Source organism: Acomys minous, assembly GCF_964271855.1.
Source record: "Acomys minous genome assembly, chromosome: 10".
NCBI classification, from domain to species: domain Eukaryota; kingdom Metazoa; phylum Chordata; class Mammalia; order Rodentia; family Muridae; genus Acomys; species Acomys minous.
Genome location: NC_140491.1, coordinates 31,459,601 through 31,475,609, shown reverse-complemented (window position 1 = coordinate 31,475,609; position 16,009 = coordinate 31,459,601). Strand labels below are relative to the sequence as shown.

Here is a 16,009-nt window from a genome sequence, read left to right as displayed (position 1 = left end):
TGTTGTTCAACTCAGATGAGGGCTTCCGCATACCGGTGTAGATGGAGCCGTCATTCTAAGCTACCCTGGCCTCTACACACACACACACACACACACACACACACACACACACAGCTACCTACAGCAGTGCCAGCTGATAGGAAGTAGCTGGAAAATCAGGGAGACCCTCAGCCTTACCCTGCCCCTCTCTGTGGGGGTGTACATGTCTACATAGGCCAGCTGGGGTAACCTTTTGTGGTATGTATGTGGGGGGGTGCAGCTGAACTCCCCAAACGGCCATTGTTTGCCTCAAAGGGCATTTACTCATGACACTGGGCAAAACTGGAAAGGTCCCTGAGGATCTCTGAGTAGTCGGATTGTATGAGGAGGAGGGAAAGGGCCAGGTGGTGGTGACATACGCTTTTAATCCCAGCACTCGGGAGGCAGAGGCAGGCAGATCTCTGTGAGTTCGAGACCAGCCTGGTCTACAAAGCAAGTCCAGGAAACACTGTCTCAAAAAACTAAAAAAAAAAAAGAAAAAAGAAAAAAGGGGGGGGGGGGACAAGCACAGCGGAGGTGTGGCAGGGGTGGGGGGAACTGCCTGTTTAGGCACTTTGGGGCTAGTTTGCAGAGATGCCACTCAGCAGTGTGTGACAGGGTCTCCTCACAGTGGAGCAACAGCAGGAGCAAAGGCAGGGAGGAGGGAAGCCAGAGGATGCTGCATCTGACCCCACAGCCACCTCGGCTTTGGCAGGACACCCAGGGCTGAAGCGACCCACCCTGAGCCACAGATGCCAGGAAAACAGGTCAGGGTGGGCGGGCCCTGGCAGGATGACCCTTAGAGTCCTCCTTGGTGGTTCCAGAAGGGTGGTGAGAGGGAGCCCGCTGGGCTGCACCCTGCCCTTCCTAGAGCTGTCACTTAACCCTGAGGACCAGGCCACCCAACATGTTTGTAGGTCAGTTCCAGAACTGCAGTGTCAATGGCTGATGGCAGCCCTGTCCCAGCTCAGCTGCCCTGCCAGGAAGCAGGCCCAGCCTCATTCCCTCAGTGTGAGGTAGACTGGCTCTGAGGCTCAGTTTCTCACTTGATAGGAACTCTTGCCTCACTGAGCCCCTGGAAGCTGGCTGGAGAATGTGCGTTTCAACAGCTCAGGCTGGGGAGGTCGGCCGCCATGCCCATTCTTAATCTACTATCAGGGTTGATGGAGGGTGACTGCCAGAGTCAGGAGGCGGAGCCAGAGACTTGGATTCTCAGTTCTGCTTCTAGGAGCTGGAATCTGTGGCAAACCCTTTGTTGAACCTTAGTTTCCCCACCTGTAAATTTCTGGAGCTGGGGAGTCTTTGGGCCCTAGAGTGGCCAGGCCTTGGGGAAAGGTCACCCCAAAAGAGGTTAGCACCACGTGAGGTTTTCTTGGCAGAGTGAACGGCACCCTCAAAGACCAAGGCCAGACTACTCCGTGGTTTCCTAAGGTCACCCTGCCTTGGCTGATCTCCTGAGAGCCCACTGGCTGAAGGCAGCCTCAAGGCCCTCTTACAGCCCTACTCCCAGCGCACGGGTACCACAGCTTGATGAGATAACTTGCTGGCCACTCTGGATGCCGTGGCCAGCCTCAGAAGAAACATGCCAGCGGAGGTTGGTGACCAACATATCAAGTGCAACCAAGATGGGCAGAAAGGCAAGCATGGGGCCAGGGCTCAGGGCCAGGGGTTCAGACAGAGCTACCCTAAGGAAGCAGCTATCCTAAGGCTGGGCCACGGAGGGAGCCTTGGCTTGCTTCTGGCCCTTGTACCACTTCCTACATTCTCATTCTTCTTTGACCCCTCCTCCTGGCCCCCCCCCCATCCAGCACAAGGTGTTGATGGGTGCTATGGCTGAGGTAAATGAGGGTACACATGAGGAGACAAGACGGAGAGGCTCATGCTATCCTGTCAGTCTCCAGATGGTTTTCAGTGGGGGGAAAAAAAACTTGACTATAGAAAATGACAAATTGCAGATTTTTTTTTTGGAATAAGGAAGAGTGTGGGGAAATTTGATGTCCCTCTGGTGAAAAGCTCCCTTGGCTTCCTGGTGGCTCAGCTACCTGCCCCTCCCTAGCCAGAACAGCCTGAGGACAGGGCAATCATCACAAAGACTATAGTGTAGTGTGACCTTGGCTCCCAGGAGCCTGAGAGTGGCAGCCTTAGCCAGCATCGAGAGCCCAGCTCCTCAGGCATCACTCCGAGACCCAAAAGGCCACACCTCAGGGCCTATGACGAGGCTCCCTTTTCATTTATGCCTGAGCGCCAACGGTGCCAGCCATGCTGGCTACTGGCACCCTCTCTAATTATTGTGTCTGTCCCCACACCCTGCTGCAGCTCCATCTGCCTGAATGGACTCATTAAAGCAAGCCCTATAAAAAGGAAGTGACAGGGAGCTACGTCACCAAGAAGGGAGTAGCTTCCCAGAACCCTCCCTTCTCCAACAGACATGAGGACAGAGAGGCTGCTTCTGCCAGGAAGAGGCCTGACAAGGCTGCAGCCAGCACCTCCTGGGAGGAGACAGAGAGCAGGGAGAGATGGAAGGAGTGAGAAACACAGAAGCAGTGACAGGGACAGGGAGATGGGACACTTAGGAGGGTTGGGGAACGTTTTACAGGGAGGGGTGAGCCTTCAGAAAGCACCTTAGCAGAGCAGCTTGGCCTGAGTACCAGAGGCCCAGGCTCTGGGCCTGGCCAGAGAGGGCGTGCCCTGGCAGGATGACCTTAGAGACCTCCTTGGTGGCTCCAGAAGAGTGGTGAGAGGGAACTGGCTGGTCTGCATCCTGCCCTTCCTGGAGCTGTCACAGGACTTTGCCAGCCCTGCCAAAGTCAAATGCCTGGGCAGCTGGTGTCCCCATCAGCGTTTCCACTGGAAGCCCACGTGTAAAATCCCCTCTCACAGGTAAACACACACAGCTCTGCCACACAGCATTCCTTCCCACTCGTGTGTACCTTCATGAGCATACAGTATGGCTGATGTGCACCCTACACACACCACAGGGAACACAGATATGGGGAACTGAGTTCCTCTGCTCAGCTGTGTACATGGACGTTGGCACGACAAGGTCGTGACAAGGTCATCCTGTGGGAAGCAAGCACAGAGCCAGGACACAGGGCAGCCATGGTTAGCACTCTGCTCCCTCAGGGTGTTATCAGTCCAGGTCTAAAGTACAAGTGTGGCCTTGGAACATTCTAGATCTTCAGCAAGGCAAACTCCCCCAAGGGAGCCTGAACTCCCTAGCTGATCTCTCCTACCTCCACTCAGTTCATCACCCAAGCATAGGCAAGAAGCTGTCCCTTCACAAACACCCAAGTCCCTTGTCTGAGAAAGATCCAACCTCCCCGAGGTGTCCTCTCATGCGGGGCTTCTGGGTCCATGGGCTCCTAGGGCCCTGTGTTGTGCTGTGGGTCCCCATTGGCCCTAGCCTGGTGATGCTCAGTTTTAGCTTATATTGCAGATGGACCATTGCCTCCCTGTCAATCTGGGGAGCAGGGCAGGATGGAAGGTGCCAGAGCTCTGGCAGGAGAGACAGACGCCTGATGCCCACTCTGAACAGGGCCCTCTGAGCAGATGGTATTGAACTCTTCCTCAGGCCTTACAGTGCTTGGGGGCTTCCTCAGAGTTCAGGGTAGACTGGAAAGGCCAGGGCTCTACACAGAGAGTGACAGCTCAGACATCATATTCTTCCCCAGGTAGATGCCTGAGCCCCCTTCCTTCAGTATTGTCATGAAGTTGATGAGCTGTGGCGTTGTGGCGTTTCCAGCAAGATGTTTTCAGAAGCCTAACCAGCACTCTTTTTTTTTTTTTTGAGATAAAGTTTCTCTGTGTAGCCTTGGGTGTCCTCAACTCACTTTGTAGACCAGGTTGGCCTCAAACTCAGAGATCCTCCTGCCTCTGCCTCCCAGAGTACTGGGATTACAAGGTGTGTGCCACTGTGCCTGGCTCCAACCAGCATTCTTTGTGTCCATCTTTCAGCTCCACCCCTGAGGTGGCCCTGTGCAGGGAAAGATAAAGGAGGAGGCACCAGCCAGCCAGAGGACCTGAGCTCCTGGAGTGAGGTTCACAGCACCACCCAGGCAGCTCACTGATCGTCACCTGCATCTGAAGTGGAGCCTATCTGTCACTAGGGCAGTGGCCAGGTGGCAAAGAAAATGCTTAGCTCAACGGGTAGTCGGTTAAAGTCAGGAGAGAGATGTGCTGGGGCGTTCCCGTGCAGGACAGTGCTCACAGATACACAGTCACACACTGTGTGTTTCAGACTCTGCAAGAAAATAAAAGGTGAGGAGAAATAAATGTTTGAGGAGCTGAGGTGGTCCATCTGATTTGGAGATTGCACGGTATTTACATATCAAACGCTCCATGACCATTAATGGTGTGGTGCCCTTGGGCCTTATAAGAGCAAATAGTACTTGAATTTTTCCTTTCTTTTCTTTTCTTTTCTTTTCTTTCTTTTTTTGTTTTTTGTTTTTTTTTTTTGTTTTGTTTTGTTTTTTTGTTTTTCAAGACAGGGTTTCTCTGTGTAGCCTTGGCTGTCCTGGACTCACTTTGTAGACCAGGCTGGCCTCGTACTCACAGCGATCCGTCTGCCTCTGCCTCCTGAGTGCTGGGATTAAACGCGTACTTGAAAATTTTCAAGCACATAGTATTATTCAAACGCAAACCAAAATTTCAAAAAATAGGAAGCCAGATGTGGTTGCTCACACCTTTAATCTTAGCTCTGTGAAGGCAGAGGCAGGGGCTCTGTGAGTTTCAGACCAGCTTGCTCTAGACAGCAAGTTCTAGGATAGTCAAGACTAAAAAGAAAAAAACAAGAAAAGACACAGGAAAAGGCAAGCAACCTTGTTTCATATTTTGACGAGCTTTCTTTTTGCATATGCTAAGAGACTACTGTCTTCTTGCAGGTGCTACCCTGAGCAGGTCATCTACAGCAAACATCCCAAGGTTCAGGGGATACTGTGGAAGAGGGGGGCGGGGGCGGGAGGTGAGAACTGGAGGATGGGGAGGAGTGCTGTGAAAGGCTGTCATCCAGATGTGGCATGGTCTCCGTGCTCATGAACTCACAGCATCCTCGGTCACCCACACAAGACCTATACACAATCAAGCCAACATCAGCAAACACTGGAGCAGGGATCGCTCATTGGCCTTGGTGAGTTACAAACATTAAAAAACAAAAAGCAGAGAGACAGAGAGAGGTGGGGACACATTGGGGGTTATTAGAGGAATGGGGATACATTGACCATACTGTATACATGTATGAAATTATCAAAGAAAAAAATACAAGTTTTCTATATAAAAGGGTTGCACAACCTCATTGCTGCAAAGATGTAAAGGAAAAAAAAAAAGATAAAGGGGGAAAAGGAAAGTGACTCATTGTATCACAGCTGAAAGAGCCTGTGAACATGTTGTGTGTCTGCTCAGTCTGTTTGTAATTCTATCCTGCACAATGTTATGGCGAGTTACAGACCCACTTTCACAGCATCTTCCATTAAAAACCCCAGGAGGGGTTTTCCTGCTGTCGGATCATTTGGAGACACTTGCTGCGCCTCTTTAATAGAGATTGGATGTACTGTGCGAATCATTTCATATCCTGGGCTTTCCACCTTTGTCCCTTGCATCCTCTGCATTACTCTGCGTCCACTCGTGCTACCTGACATGTGGTAAAGCAGTCTTAAGGGAGCGAGTCCGAGGCCTGCAGCTGAGTGAGTGAGCTCTTGCTGTGTTTGCCATACTGTGACATGCCTTTTGGCAGGGTTACATCTTTACTTTTGTGAGATGTCTACAAATGTGTTTTCCCAGTAAATGAGGGGATAAAGGGGAGATGGTTCAGTGGGTAAAATGTCTGCTGTACAGCATGAGGATCAGAGCATGTATATGCTGCACAACAGCAGGAAGGCCAGAAGAGAATGTCAGCTCTCCTAAAGCTGGAGTTAATGGTAGTTGTGAGCAGCCTGAGGGCCTCTGCAAGACTGGCCAGTACCCATAACTGTCAAGTCACCTCTCCACCCCAATTTAAACAACTTAAACCATATCTATCTGTCTGTCTATCTATCTATCTATCTATCTATCATCTATCTATCATCTATCTATCTATCTATCTATCTATCTATCTATTTTCTACTGCATGTATCCACAAACCATCAATTCCTCCATCCATCCACCCATCCACTAACTTACCCATCTATTTATCCATCTCCCACCCACCCACTAAGCCATCTGTATGTGTGTCTATGCAGTTGGGTTTGTTTGTTTGTTTGTTTTTTGAGAAAAAGTTTCACTGTGTAGCCTTGACTGTCTTGGACTCGCTTTGTAGACCAGGCTGGCCTCGAACTCACAGCAATCTGCCTGCCTCTGCCTGCCGAGTACTGGGATTAAAGGCATGTGCTACCATATCCAGCTACAGTTGTTTATTTTCATGTGTGTATGTTTGTGCATGTGAAATTGTGAAAGAGTAAATCAAAATGTTTTTAAAAGAAAAGGTTTTTGGGGGTCTTTTTTCTTTTACCCAGTGTTTTTTGTCTTGTTTTTAAATAAACTCCTTTCTCTGAGGAGCCCAACTTGTGCTCTCAAAAGGTGTACCTTTTCTTCTTCTCTGGGTGTACCTTTCTTTCTGGTTTTGTTGTTGTTGTTGTTGTTGTTTGTTTTTGTTTTTTTAATCAAACTTCAGTTTTGATTCTTGCCAGCTTGTCCTGAAATTCTTTCCTATGTTGAAGACAAGAAACCTGTGTTTACCTGAGAGAGTAGGGGAACTCTTCAGTCAGCGTAGGTGAGAGAGTAGGGGAACTCTTCAGTCAGCGTAGGGTGACCATGAGGAGCCGTGTCCGCATTTCTGCTGCTACTGACAAGAGCACATGGTGGGAAGGAGGCAGAGCTAGGGTTAGAAGCAAGCTCTAGGCTAGAGCCAGGCCTTGGGTTAGTAGTAGGCTTTGGGTTAATATCAGGCCTTGGGTAAGAACCAGGCCCTCTCCCTGACCTTCTCAATCCTTGAAACTTGGAGCTTTCTGATTGTGAGTGGTGACGTTTGTATGTGTCTCTGTGACGTAGGACACCAGAGGGCATGGGATGCTGGAAGCAGTCTTGAGCAGAAAAGGAAGAAAAGAAAAGTCCTGTTTGCTTCTGTCATGCTCAGGCCATGTGGCTGATCTCAAGACAAGAAGCAGAGTCTGTCCCTCAGCCAGTGGGCATCTGGGTGTGAGTGCACACAGTAGGTATGTTGTACCCCAATGCCAGAGTCTCAATGCAAGTGGCAGTCAGTGACACAGCACTGTTTCATAGGACAGTGATTTGGGGGTCCTGTCTCCTGTTCTTTCTCCATCCGCAAGGACTGGAAACAGGTAGAGTGTTCTGGGATGCTTGGAAGACTGTGCTTCCCCCACCATAGCTGAGCTCCCATCTTTCCATCCACAAGCCCATCCATCCATCCATCCATCCATCCATCCATCCACCACCTATCCATCAACAGATTCATTATCCATCCACAGATACGTCCCATTGAGATGTGCAGATTCATGCTGTCACTAGAAAATCTTCTAGCAAATGCCCTGCCTGCCCCACACTCAAGAGTCCTTCCCTCCAGCCCATCTTAGTGTCTCTGCAGACTCCACACCCTTCTCACTGAATGGGTGGTAGTGAGAGATTCTGGGGAAGCAGGGTCAGATTAGAATAATCTGTAGCAGTCGCTGCAGAACCTTTGCGTAGCACCCTTCTCCACCTGGAGACTGGGGAGCGCAGTGTCTACCCACCCCAGGTGGGCTCTAAGTCCCACAATGAGTCATGGCAAGGGGTAGTCCATCTGGCCTTGCACATGCCCAATAGTAACCAGGAAGTCCTCTACTTCCGTGCAAGATGAATGATCATAATGACTGGTAGTTTTGATACCAGCCCAGCCTAGAGGCTCAGGCCCCGCCATTGTCTAAGGAGAACAGTGGCGCACCAGTTCACAGCCTCGGGCAATTTCAAAGAGGTTGTTCTGTCTGTCCCTTCCCCAACTCTGAAAGGGATTGCTTGTTCTGGGAGCTAAATTCAAAGGCGGATGCTTCACGGCAGAGACTCTGTTATCTATAGCAGCAGAGAGAAGTAGACCGGGGAAGGGCACCGTGGCGACGCTTGGGAGCCCAGATAAGGGCGGAGCCTGTGTCCTGAGCCAATTACGGAAGCCATCTTGGAGGGCGGGGCTGGTGGCGGCAGGCTGGCCCTGGAGAAAATGATTTTTTTCCCCAAACAAGCTGGGTTGCTGTGGCTGCAGCAGCTGCAGGCAGATGCTGGACAGTGCTCAGATGGGCTGCCACGGGGCAGTTCTGCTTTTAAACCCACTCTTTGAGCTCGGCAAAGTTTTGGTTTTGATCACCCTAGCATTCATTTGTCCTTAACACTTTTCACAAAATGGAAAACAGAAAACAAGAGAGGACCTGGTTAGCTTTGATTCCTTTAGCTGGAAACAGTCTGCTTTTTTAATGCGGTTTTTTTTTTTTAAGAGGCTACAGGGAAGAGAGCAAGCACATCTGTATCATGAACATTTGGGTAGTTTCTTTTCTTTTTTCTTTTTTTAATTTTTTAATTTTTTGAAACAGAGTTTCTCTGTGTAGCCTTGGCTGTCCTGTACTAACTTTGTAGACCAAGCTGGCCTCGAACTCACAGCGATCTGCCTGCCTCTGCCTCCCGAGTGCTGGGATTAAAGGCGTGCACCATCACCGCCCAGCTCATTTGGGTAGTTTCTAAGCTTCCTCTGTGACTGACATGGGAGTGATGTCAGTGCAGGGATACTGACCAATTGGATGACTTTCTGAAAGTAAAAACGCTGCCATGATTATCACTGCACATATTTGTAGTAATAGTAAGGCAGGCCAATCTTTCTAGCTAAACACCCTGGGCCTGTCTGAGGCAGTTTTCAGTCACAGACCTCTGTATTCTCTGGGTCAAATAGATTTGTCAGGCTCCTTCTCCTGGCAAGCCCCTCATCTCTTCCCACAGCTTGGCTAACACACACCGAGGAATGAGAGGCTCCTTCCTGGCTCTGAACTTCTCAGATCTTGTGGCCCTGCCTCTGGAAAATGCGCCCTTTGAGTGAACTAAAGCATACACCCCTGTCTTCATTGCTGACCCTGGTTATTGACTCAGCAGAACAAAGCCAGATCCCATATGCCTGGGGCCCCTCCATAGTCTGTCACCCATACTGTTTAGTGCCCCTGCTTACTGAGTCACAGTACCTCTCTTGCTGTCCTAGCCACTCTGTTCAGGGATCAGGCACTGTTGTCCTCCCTCTGTCCCAGCTGATCAAGCGATACTTGCTCTATCCCCCCCCCCAACACCCCCCACCCTCCACCACTACTGGTGGCAGGCTTGAGGTACCAGAGCCATCTCTGTTACCCAGAAGTTCCTGGGGCGCAGCTCAGCGGAGGAGCACTTTCCTAAGACACAGAATACCCAAGTTTGATCCCCAACACTAAAACGACCGAAGCACCAACCAAGGACCATGCATGGACTGGACCTGGGTCCCCTACACAGATGCAGCCGATGGCAGCTCAGGCTTCCTGTGGGTCCTCTAGTAAGAAGAGTGGGAGCTGTCTCTGACATGGATCCTCTTGCCTGCTTTTTGATCACTTCCCCTTGGCAGGACTGCCTTGCTAGGCCACAGGAGGAGAGGACGGGTTCAGTCCTGATGCGACTTGATGAGCCGGGGTAGATGGGAAGGGGGGCTCCCCTTATCTGAGGAATAGAGGAGGGGGTGGGGGAGAGAGAAAGAGGGTGGGGCTGGGAGGAGATGAAGGATGGCGACTACAACCAGGATGTAAAATGAATAAAAAAAAAAAAACCAAAAACCAAAAAACAATAACAACAACAACAACAAAAAGAAAACCATAAAACCAATCTTGTTGCCTAAAACACTTGGTGTTGTATAGCATTCTAACCCAGCCAGCATAAGAATGAACTTCTGCGGATAGCAGTTTCATTGTTTACTTCACAAGAAATGGTCACTAAGTAGGTACCATGAGCCACTTTTACCGCATGCCTGGGACAGAGGATGGACAAGCCAGGACAGGCCTGGTCTAGCCGAAGCCCTCTGTAACAAAACCAGGTAGAATTACTGTTTCCTGGAGAAGGGCAGGAACTGGACAGCGAGAAGAGGAGAGCAGTGGAGAAAGGTAAATGTCCTTCTAGGGCTGTCCACCTTAGAAGGAGGGGCTTCTGTTGAGGCAGGCCCCCTTGCATGGAGGCTGACAGAGTTCCAGGCCCAGTGAGTAGCACGCACAGAGATTCTGAGATCCTGCGCACCACCTTGATGCACGGTGCAGTGTTGTGTGTCAGGCATAGGACTGGCATCAGCTCCAGGAATCTGGCCTGCCTCTGGCCTGATTAGATGGTGAAAACTCCATCATAGGCCAGGATTCCTGCTGGAGGAGGACTCGGGCCCTCTCCTGCCTGTGTCTCTGGTCTCATCAATTAAGCAGTTGACTGCATTGAATTGCAGCTTGGTGGGTTTATAGACTGACTTCTGCTCAGCTAGCTAATTCGTTCCTCTGCCTCGCCAGTCTTGACCATGGCTTTCTCTGAGCCTGCCACTATGCTGGGTCCTGGGGAGGGACATGACCTAGGTAGGTCCTTCTTCTTTTGAGGCCTATTCTTTGCAGGGGTGGCCAGCCTTTGGACGCTGACTTGATGTTGTGGTTTACAGACATGTTGGAATGTGTAGCTGGTTCACCTGGGGGGTGCAAACAGCCCTTGGGCCTCAGGTTGGGCACGCATGAGAGTATAGACATAAAACAGAAAATATGCACAGGGAAAGCCAACAGGGCAAGATGACAAAGAGAGGCCTTCAGCTTTGTATACACATTAAGCAAGGAACAGGATGACTTCCGCTTAGTCTTGAAGACGGATGAAGTTGTTGTATAAGGCCCCTGTAGCTTTGGTATCTTGGAGCTTAGTGGGAAGGCTGCTTTCCCTGCCTGTTAAAAATGCCTTTTGCCCCATAACAAATTGACCCTAATTTGAAGGGGTTGCCAATGGAGAGGTGTCTCCATCTCTGGCCACACACAGCGCTTGTGTCTTCCTGGAAACCAGCTTGCTGCAGCTGGCACAGCCTCCTCCCCAGGCAGGCTCGGAGCAACGGATCGCTGTGTGGCCAGGAGAACAAGACTACATTATGAGAGTTTCACAAGCTGGCCGTGGGCAAACAGAAGGCCTGAGTGTGCCCAGGGACAGCAGACTGCTTAGATTAGATCACTGAGCTTGGCTCTGGGAGGGGGCAGGAGAGCCACCAACAAGAACCAGGTCTTTATGAAGGGGAGGCCCAACTTAGCATGAGAAGAGAGTATGTACACCTGCCATCTCTCTGCAGCCTTCTACAGGCCTCCGGCTCTGGATGGCCCTGCAGGCACATATACATGCAGCAAACAAGGTTTATAGGTAGACTCTCTGCTGAGGGATGCAGCTCCCAGCTTCCTTCTCTCTCCAGGGCATAGACCAATGAAACTGCTGGCCAATGAAAACAGCCTGTGAGGCTCTGTGCACAGGACAGGAAGAGGACAGCTCCTCCAAGAGCCCAGGAGGTGAGCTTTTGAGCCCCTGCCCCCTTTACATAGATGGAAACTGGTGGTTAGAAAACAGGAGTCATGTGGCCAGTTTCATAGCTGGCAAACAGCAGAAAGGCCATGGATCCCTGCCCAGGCCTGGTTCACACCGTGAGGTGTGTGATGCGTCTCTCTCTGGCGAGTGGCAGTACTCTTATTACTTTGGCTATGGAGAAAATCACTCAAGATTGTGTGTCCAAACAGCTGTTAATGACGATTCTGGGCCTCAGGAGTTGGGTGGGACACAGAGGAGATGGCTAGCCTCCCTGGGTGTTGGAGTTTCTGCTGGAAAAACGTTCTGATGGAGGACTACAGCACTGGGGCCGGAGAAGCTGAGCCTCCATCAGTCCTTATTGCAATGACCAGACTCTCTGTCTGGGGGCCTCAACTCCTGCCCTGGCAGCCCTTCACAACCCTTTCAGCAGCTTAAGACCACTTTGCTGGACAAATGCAACACCACACTGCTCCCTGGCGGCCACGGGTAGCATGTCCTGAGCACAAGGCCTGGGTTTCTAAGGTTTTTGGGACCAGGTCCTCTTGGGGCTAGAGGATAACCTGAAGCCTTGGCATGGTCCTGCGTGATGCATGTCATTGGTGCTAGTGAGGGGTGGGGCTTTGCACACCAGATAAGCTCCATGACTCCTCATCTGGTTCTCCCTGCCAGAATCCCCACACAGACTACAGACAGAAGGCTGATAGGCCTGAACACAGGTGCTTTGAATCCATCCACACCTGACCTTTGCTTACCTTCCTCTCTTCCGTTCCAGAAAACCCAGCAACCTCCTCTTGAGCCCATGATGCCCTCTGGACTGTATCACTACACAAGGGGGCACATACATCTCATGTCTCTTATCTGGAATAAGAAGACTTTCTGAATTCCCCTTCCCCTGGCTCTCTTTCTCTCTCTCTCTCTTATTTTTATTTTATCTGCATTGATGTTTTGTCATGTCCCCTGGAACTGGACTTAGAGACAGTTATAAGCTCCCATGTGGGTGCTAGGAATTAAATCCACGTCCTTTAGAAGAGCAGCCAATGCCCTTAGCCGCTGAGCCATCTCTTCAGCCCCAAGCCTCTCTTTCAATCTTTGGGTCTTTTTTAAGACAGTATCTCACTATGTACACCAGGTTGGCCTCCATCTCACAATCCCCCTGCCTCCTCCCCTGAGTGCTAGATTACACCATGTCCCATTACACTGGCCCTGATCTTTCTCATTATGTGGATGTCACCCTATGAGTTCCACTGTCACCTTTCCAGAGACACCCAGTTCCAGTCAGGACAAATGACTGGGATGTTGGATTCCCATATACAAACTGTTTCAGCCCCAGAGCCTGAGTCCTTCTGTCCTCGTTGAAAAACCTGATAGCCAGCTAGAAATGGGCACGGTGGTACATGCTTATAATCCCAGCACTCACCAACAATGTAGAGGATCGGGCCATTCCTGACTGCAAAGAATGTTTTTGAGGCCAACCTGGGCTACAAGAGACCCTGTCTCCAAAAGAAAGAAGAGAAGGAAAATGAGGAAGGAGAAAGAAGGAGAAGAAGGAAGAGAGGGAGAAGGACGAGGAGGAAGAGGAGGGGAAGGAGAAGAAAAAGGAGGAGGGGCAGGAGGAGGAGGAGGAGGAGAAGAAGATGATCATGATCATGATGATGAAAAAAATCTAACGGAGAGGCAGGTGTCACTCTTGTGGCCGTCTCAGGGCCTTTCGATGTGCTGCTTCTTGGGCTCTGCCTATTGCCGCGTTCTGGGTTCTTTGAGGTGACATCATTTGCCAATGGCCTTGTCCATCTTTGACCACCCTAGAGCAACCCTGGGCACCCTGCTCCTGCCAGATAAGATGTCCCCTTCCCTAGGCCTTTATAGAGACAGCTTCTCCAAGCCTATCCATCTTCTGCTGCCCTGTTGCACTGGACTTGGGCAAAGCCACTCTCAGCCTGCAGATGCTCTGCTGGGGCCTTCTCAGCTCCTGCAACCACCAGAGTCACTTCCTCAATAACTCCTCCCATAGAGACGTGCGCACATGCTCTTGGTTCAGCCTCTCTGGAGAACCCTGAGCGATACAGTGGAGCAGAGAGGAGGAGCAAAGGAACTGGGGTGACAGGAGATATAAGGGGGTACGTGCTCCTTTAAGAAATTCACACATCAGGCTGGATGAGACATGGCTACAACCCAAAGGAGGAGGTTGGAAGGAGATGCCTCGACACACACTGGGGACCAAGAGTCTTGCAGGTACCAGGCACCCTCCACCTCCCTGTCAGCTGCCTCCTTGTCCCTATTTTATCCCCTTCCATTCATTCCGGGCACACTGATAGTGCCCGCTCTAGTCAGCTCGGCCACTGGTTCAGAGTGGACAAGAAACGAGTAAATAAATGACCACACTTCTCTTGGAAGAAGGTCAGAGTATGAATACAGTGCAGGGTGACGGGGGGGGGGGGGGGGGGGCGGGGGGGGAGGTAGGGGGGGTGGCAACCGTGGTGCTTACCAGATGCATGGGTATTCCCAAATATTTGCAGCCTCCTCCTCATAACCCACTCCACACAAGAGAAACAGATATTGTGCCTTGGCTTCAGTTCACTCCGAGTTTGTGCTCTGTGCTCCTGTCATGGAGGTCCGGAGTACAGTGGCTGAGTCCGATTGCGAATCTTGGGCAATGGAGTTTGAATTCCTCAGGCTGTGGCTAGATTTGATGTTTTCGAGCCTTCCCTGCGCCTGTAGCGCCCCCTGGTGGGAAGGAGCTGTCCTGCAGCCAGATGGTCCTGAGATGCCTTATTTACATAATCACCTTTAAAAAATTATTTATTTATTCATTTTACATTCCAATCATAGCACCCTCCCTCCCTCTTCCTCCTACTTACCCTCCCCTACCCCTCAGAAAAGGGGAGTCCCGTGTCCGTCCGTCCAGCTTCCCCCCCCCCCCGCCCGTCCCCCCCCCCCCCCCCCCCCCCCCCCGCTCCCCCAACCCATCCCATCATATCAAGTTGCATCCTCTTCCACAGTGGCTTGGCAAGGTAGCCCTGCCAGGGAGAAGTGATTGAAAAGCAGGCAACAGCCGGGCGTGGTGGTGCACGCCTTAATCCCAGCACTCAGGAGGCAGAGGCAGGCGGATCGCTGTGAGTTTGAGGTCAGCTTGGTCTAGGACAGCCAAGGCTACACAGAGAAACCCTGTCTGAGGCAGAAAAAGAAAGAAAGAAAGAAAGAAAGAAAGAAAGAAAGAAAGAAAGAAAGAAAGGAGAAAAGCAGGCAACAGATTTTGTGTCAGAGACAGCCCTTGCTTCCCTTATTAGGGGACCCATACCAAGACCAAGCTGCCCATCGAGTACACACACACACACATACACACACACACACACATATGTATGTATACATATGTATGTATACATATATATATACATATATATGTAGGGGGTCTAGGTCCAGTCCACGCAAGGTGCTTCAGTCTCCACATCCCCTGCCTGGGCCCAGGTTTGTTGGCTCCGTTGGTCTTCTTCTGAAGCTCTTATCCCCTCTGAGTCTTTCTATCCTTTCCCCCACTCTTCCACAAGGCTCCCCCTCACACACCCCGTTTGGCTGTGAGTCTCAACATCTCTTTCAATCTGCTCCCGGGTGAGCCTCTCAAAGAACAGCTATGCCAGACTCCGGTGTGCAAGCATAACAGAGTGTCATTAATAGTGTCAGGGGTTGGCTTTCTCCGATGAGGTGGGATTCAGGTAGGCCATAACCACCCTTTTAATCTTACTTCCCCCAGCAGCATCACCGCACAGGAAAAATCCCCTGGGCCCCCCTCCCCCCACCCTCCCTCTACCCCACCCCCACCCCCACCCCACCTCTCCTTTGGTCAATGAAGATCCTAACAGGAATGTTCTCACTCTCCACTGATGGAACTAATATGTTAAACCACTCTGGAAAATGTTCTTGATGTTTCAGCCTCTTGGTGTTTTAGAGCTCTTAAAACAGGATTCTACAAGTGCTCTGTCCTTATGCCTGATGCCATTAGGAAAAAGCCCCCAGTCCCCTAGGAATGCGTGGGCTGTATTTAACCAATGTGGTCTTGGAGCCATGGTTTGGACTAAGTTGGCATCCGATCTCAGCTGCTAGTCTGCCATGTTCTTGGGCTAGGAATAGCACATTTTCTCTCTGTGTCCTTGGCCCTCTCATGGTGTTGGTTTCCTAACAAACATATGGCTTTATTTTCTCTTCTATTTTGATAGGGTACCCAGCTATGGTGTAGCTCACTCACTGGGCCAGTCTGACTGTCAGTACATATGGCTTTATTTTCTCTTCTATTTTGATAGGGTACCCAGCTATGGTGTAGCTCACTCACTGGGCCAGTCTGACTGTCAGTTATTTGACAGACATCTGAATATTCCTAGCACATTGCTACTGGTGAGGATCCAGGCAAGGCAAGCAGGACCCAGGGAGCATCATTAGTCATGCTTGCAGGTTGTGAGGC

General features: G+C 50.8%; 1 long non-coding RNA gene across 1 annotated transcript; it reads right to left on the bottom strand.

Moving 5' to 3' along the window:
* Positions 1-548: 548 nt before the first annotated feature.
* On the bottom strand, positions 549-14,310 carry LOC311606279. Its single transcript, XR_014782281.1, has 3 exons — positions 14,042-14,310; positions 6,574-6,696; positions 549-4,258 (listed from the first exon to the last, which is right to left on the bottom strand). It is a non-coding gene; the product is annotated as an uncharacterized lncRNA (long non-coding RNA).
* Between the last annotated feature and the right edge of the window lie 1,699 nt (positions 14,311-16,009).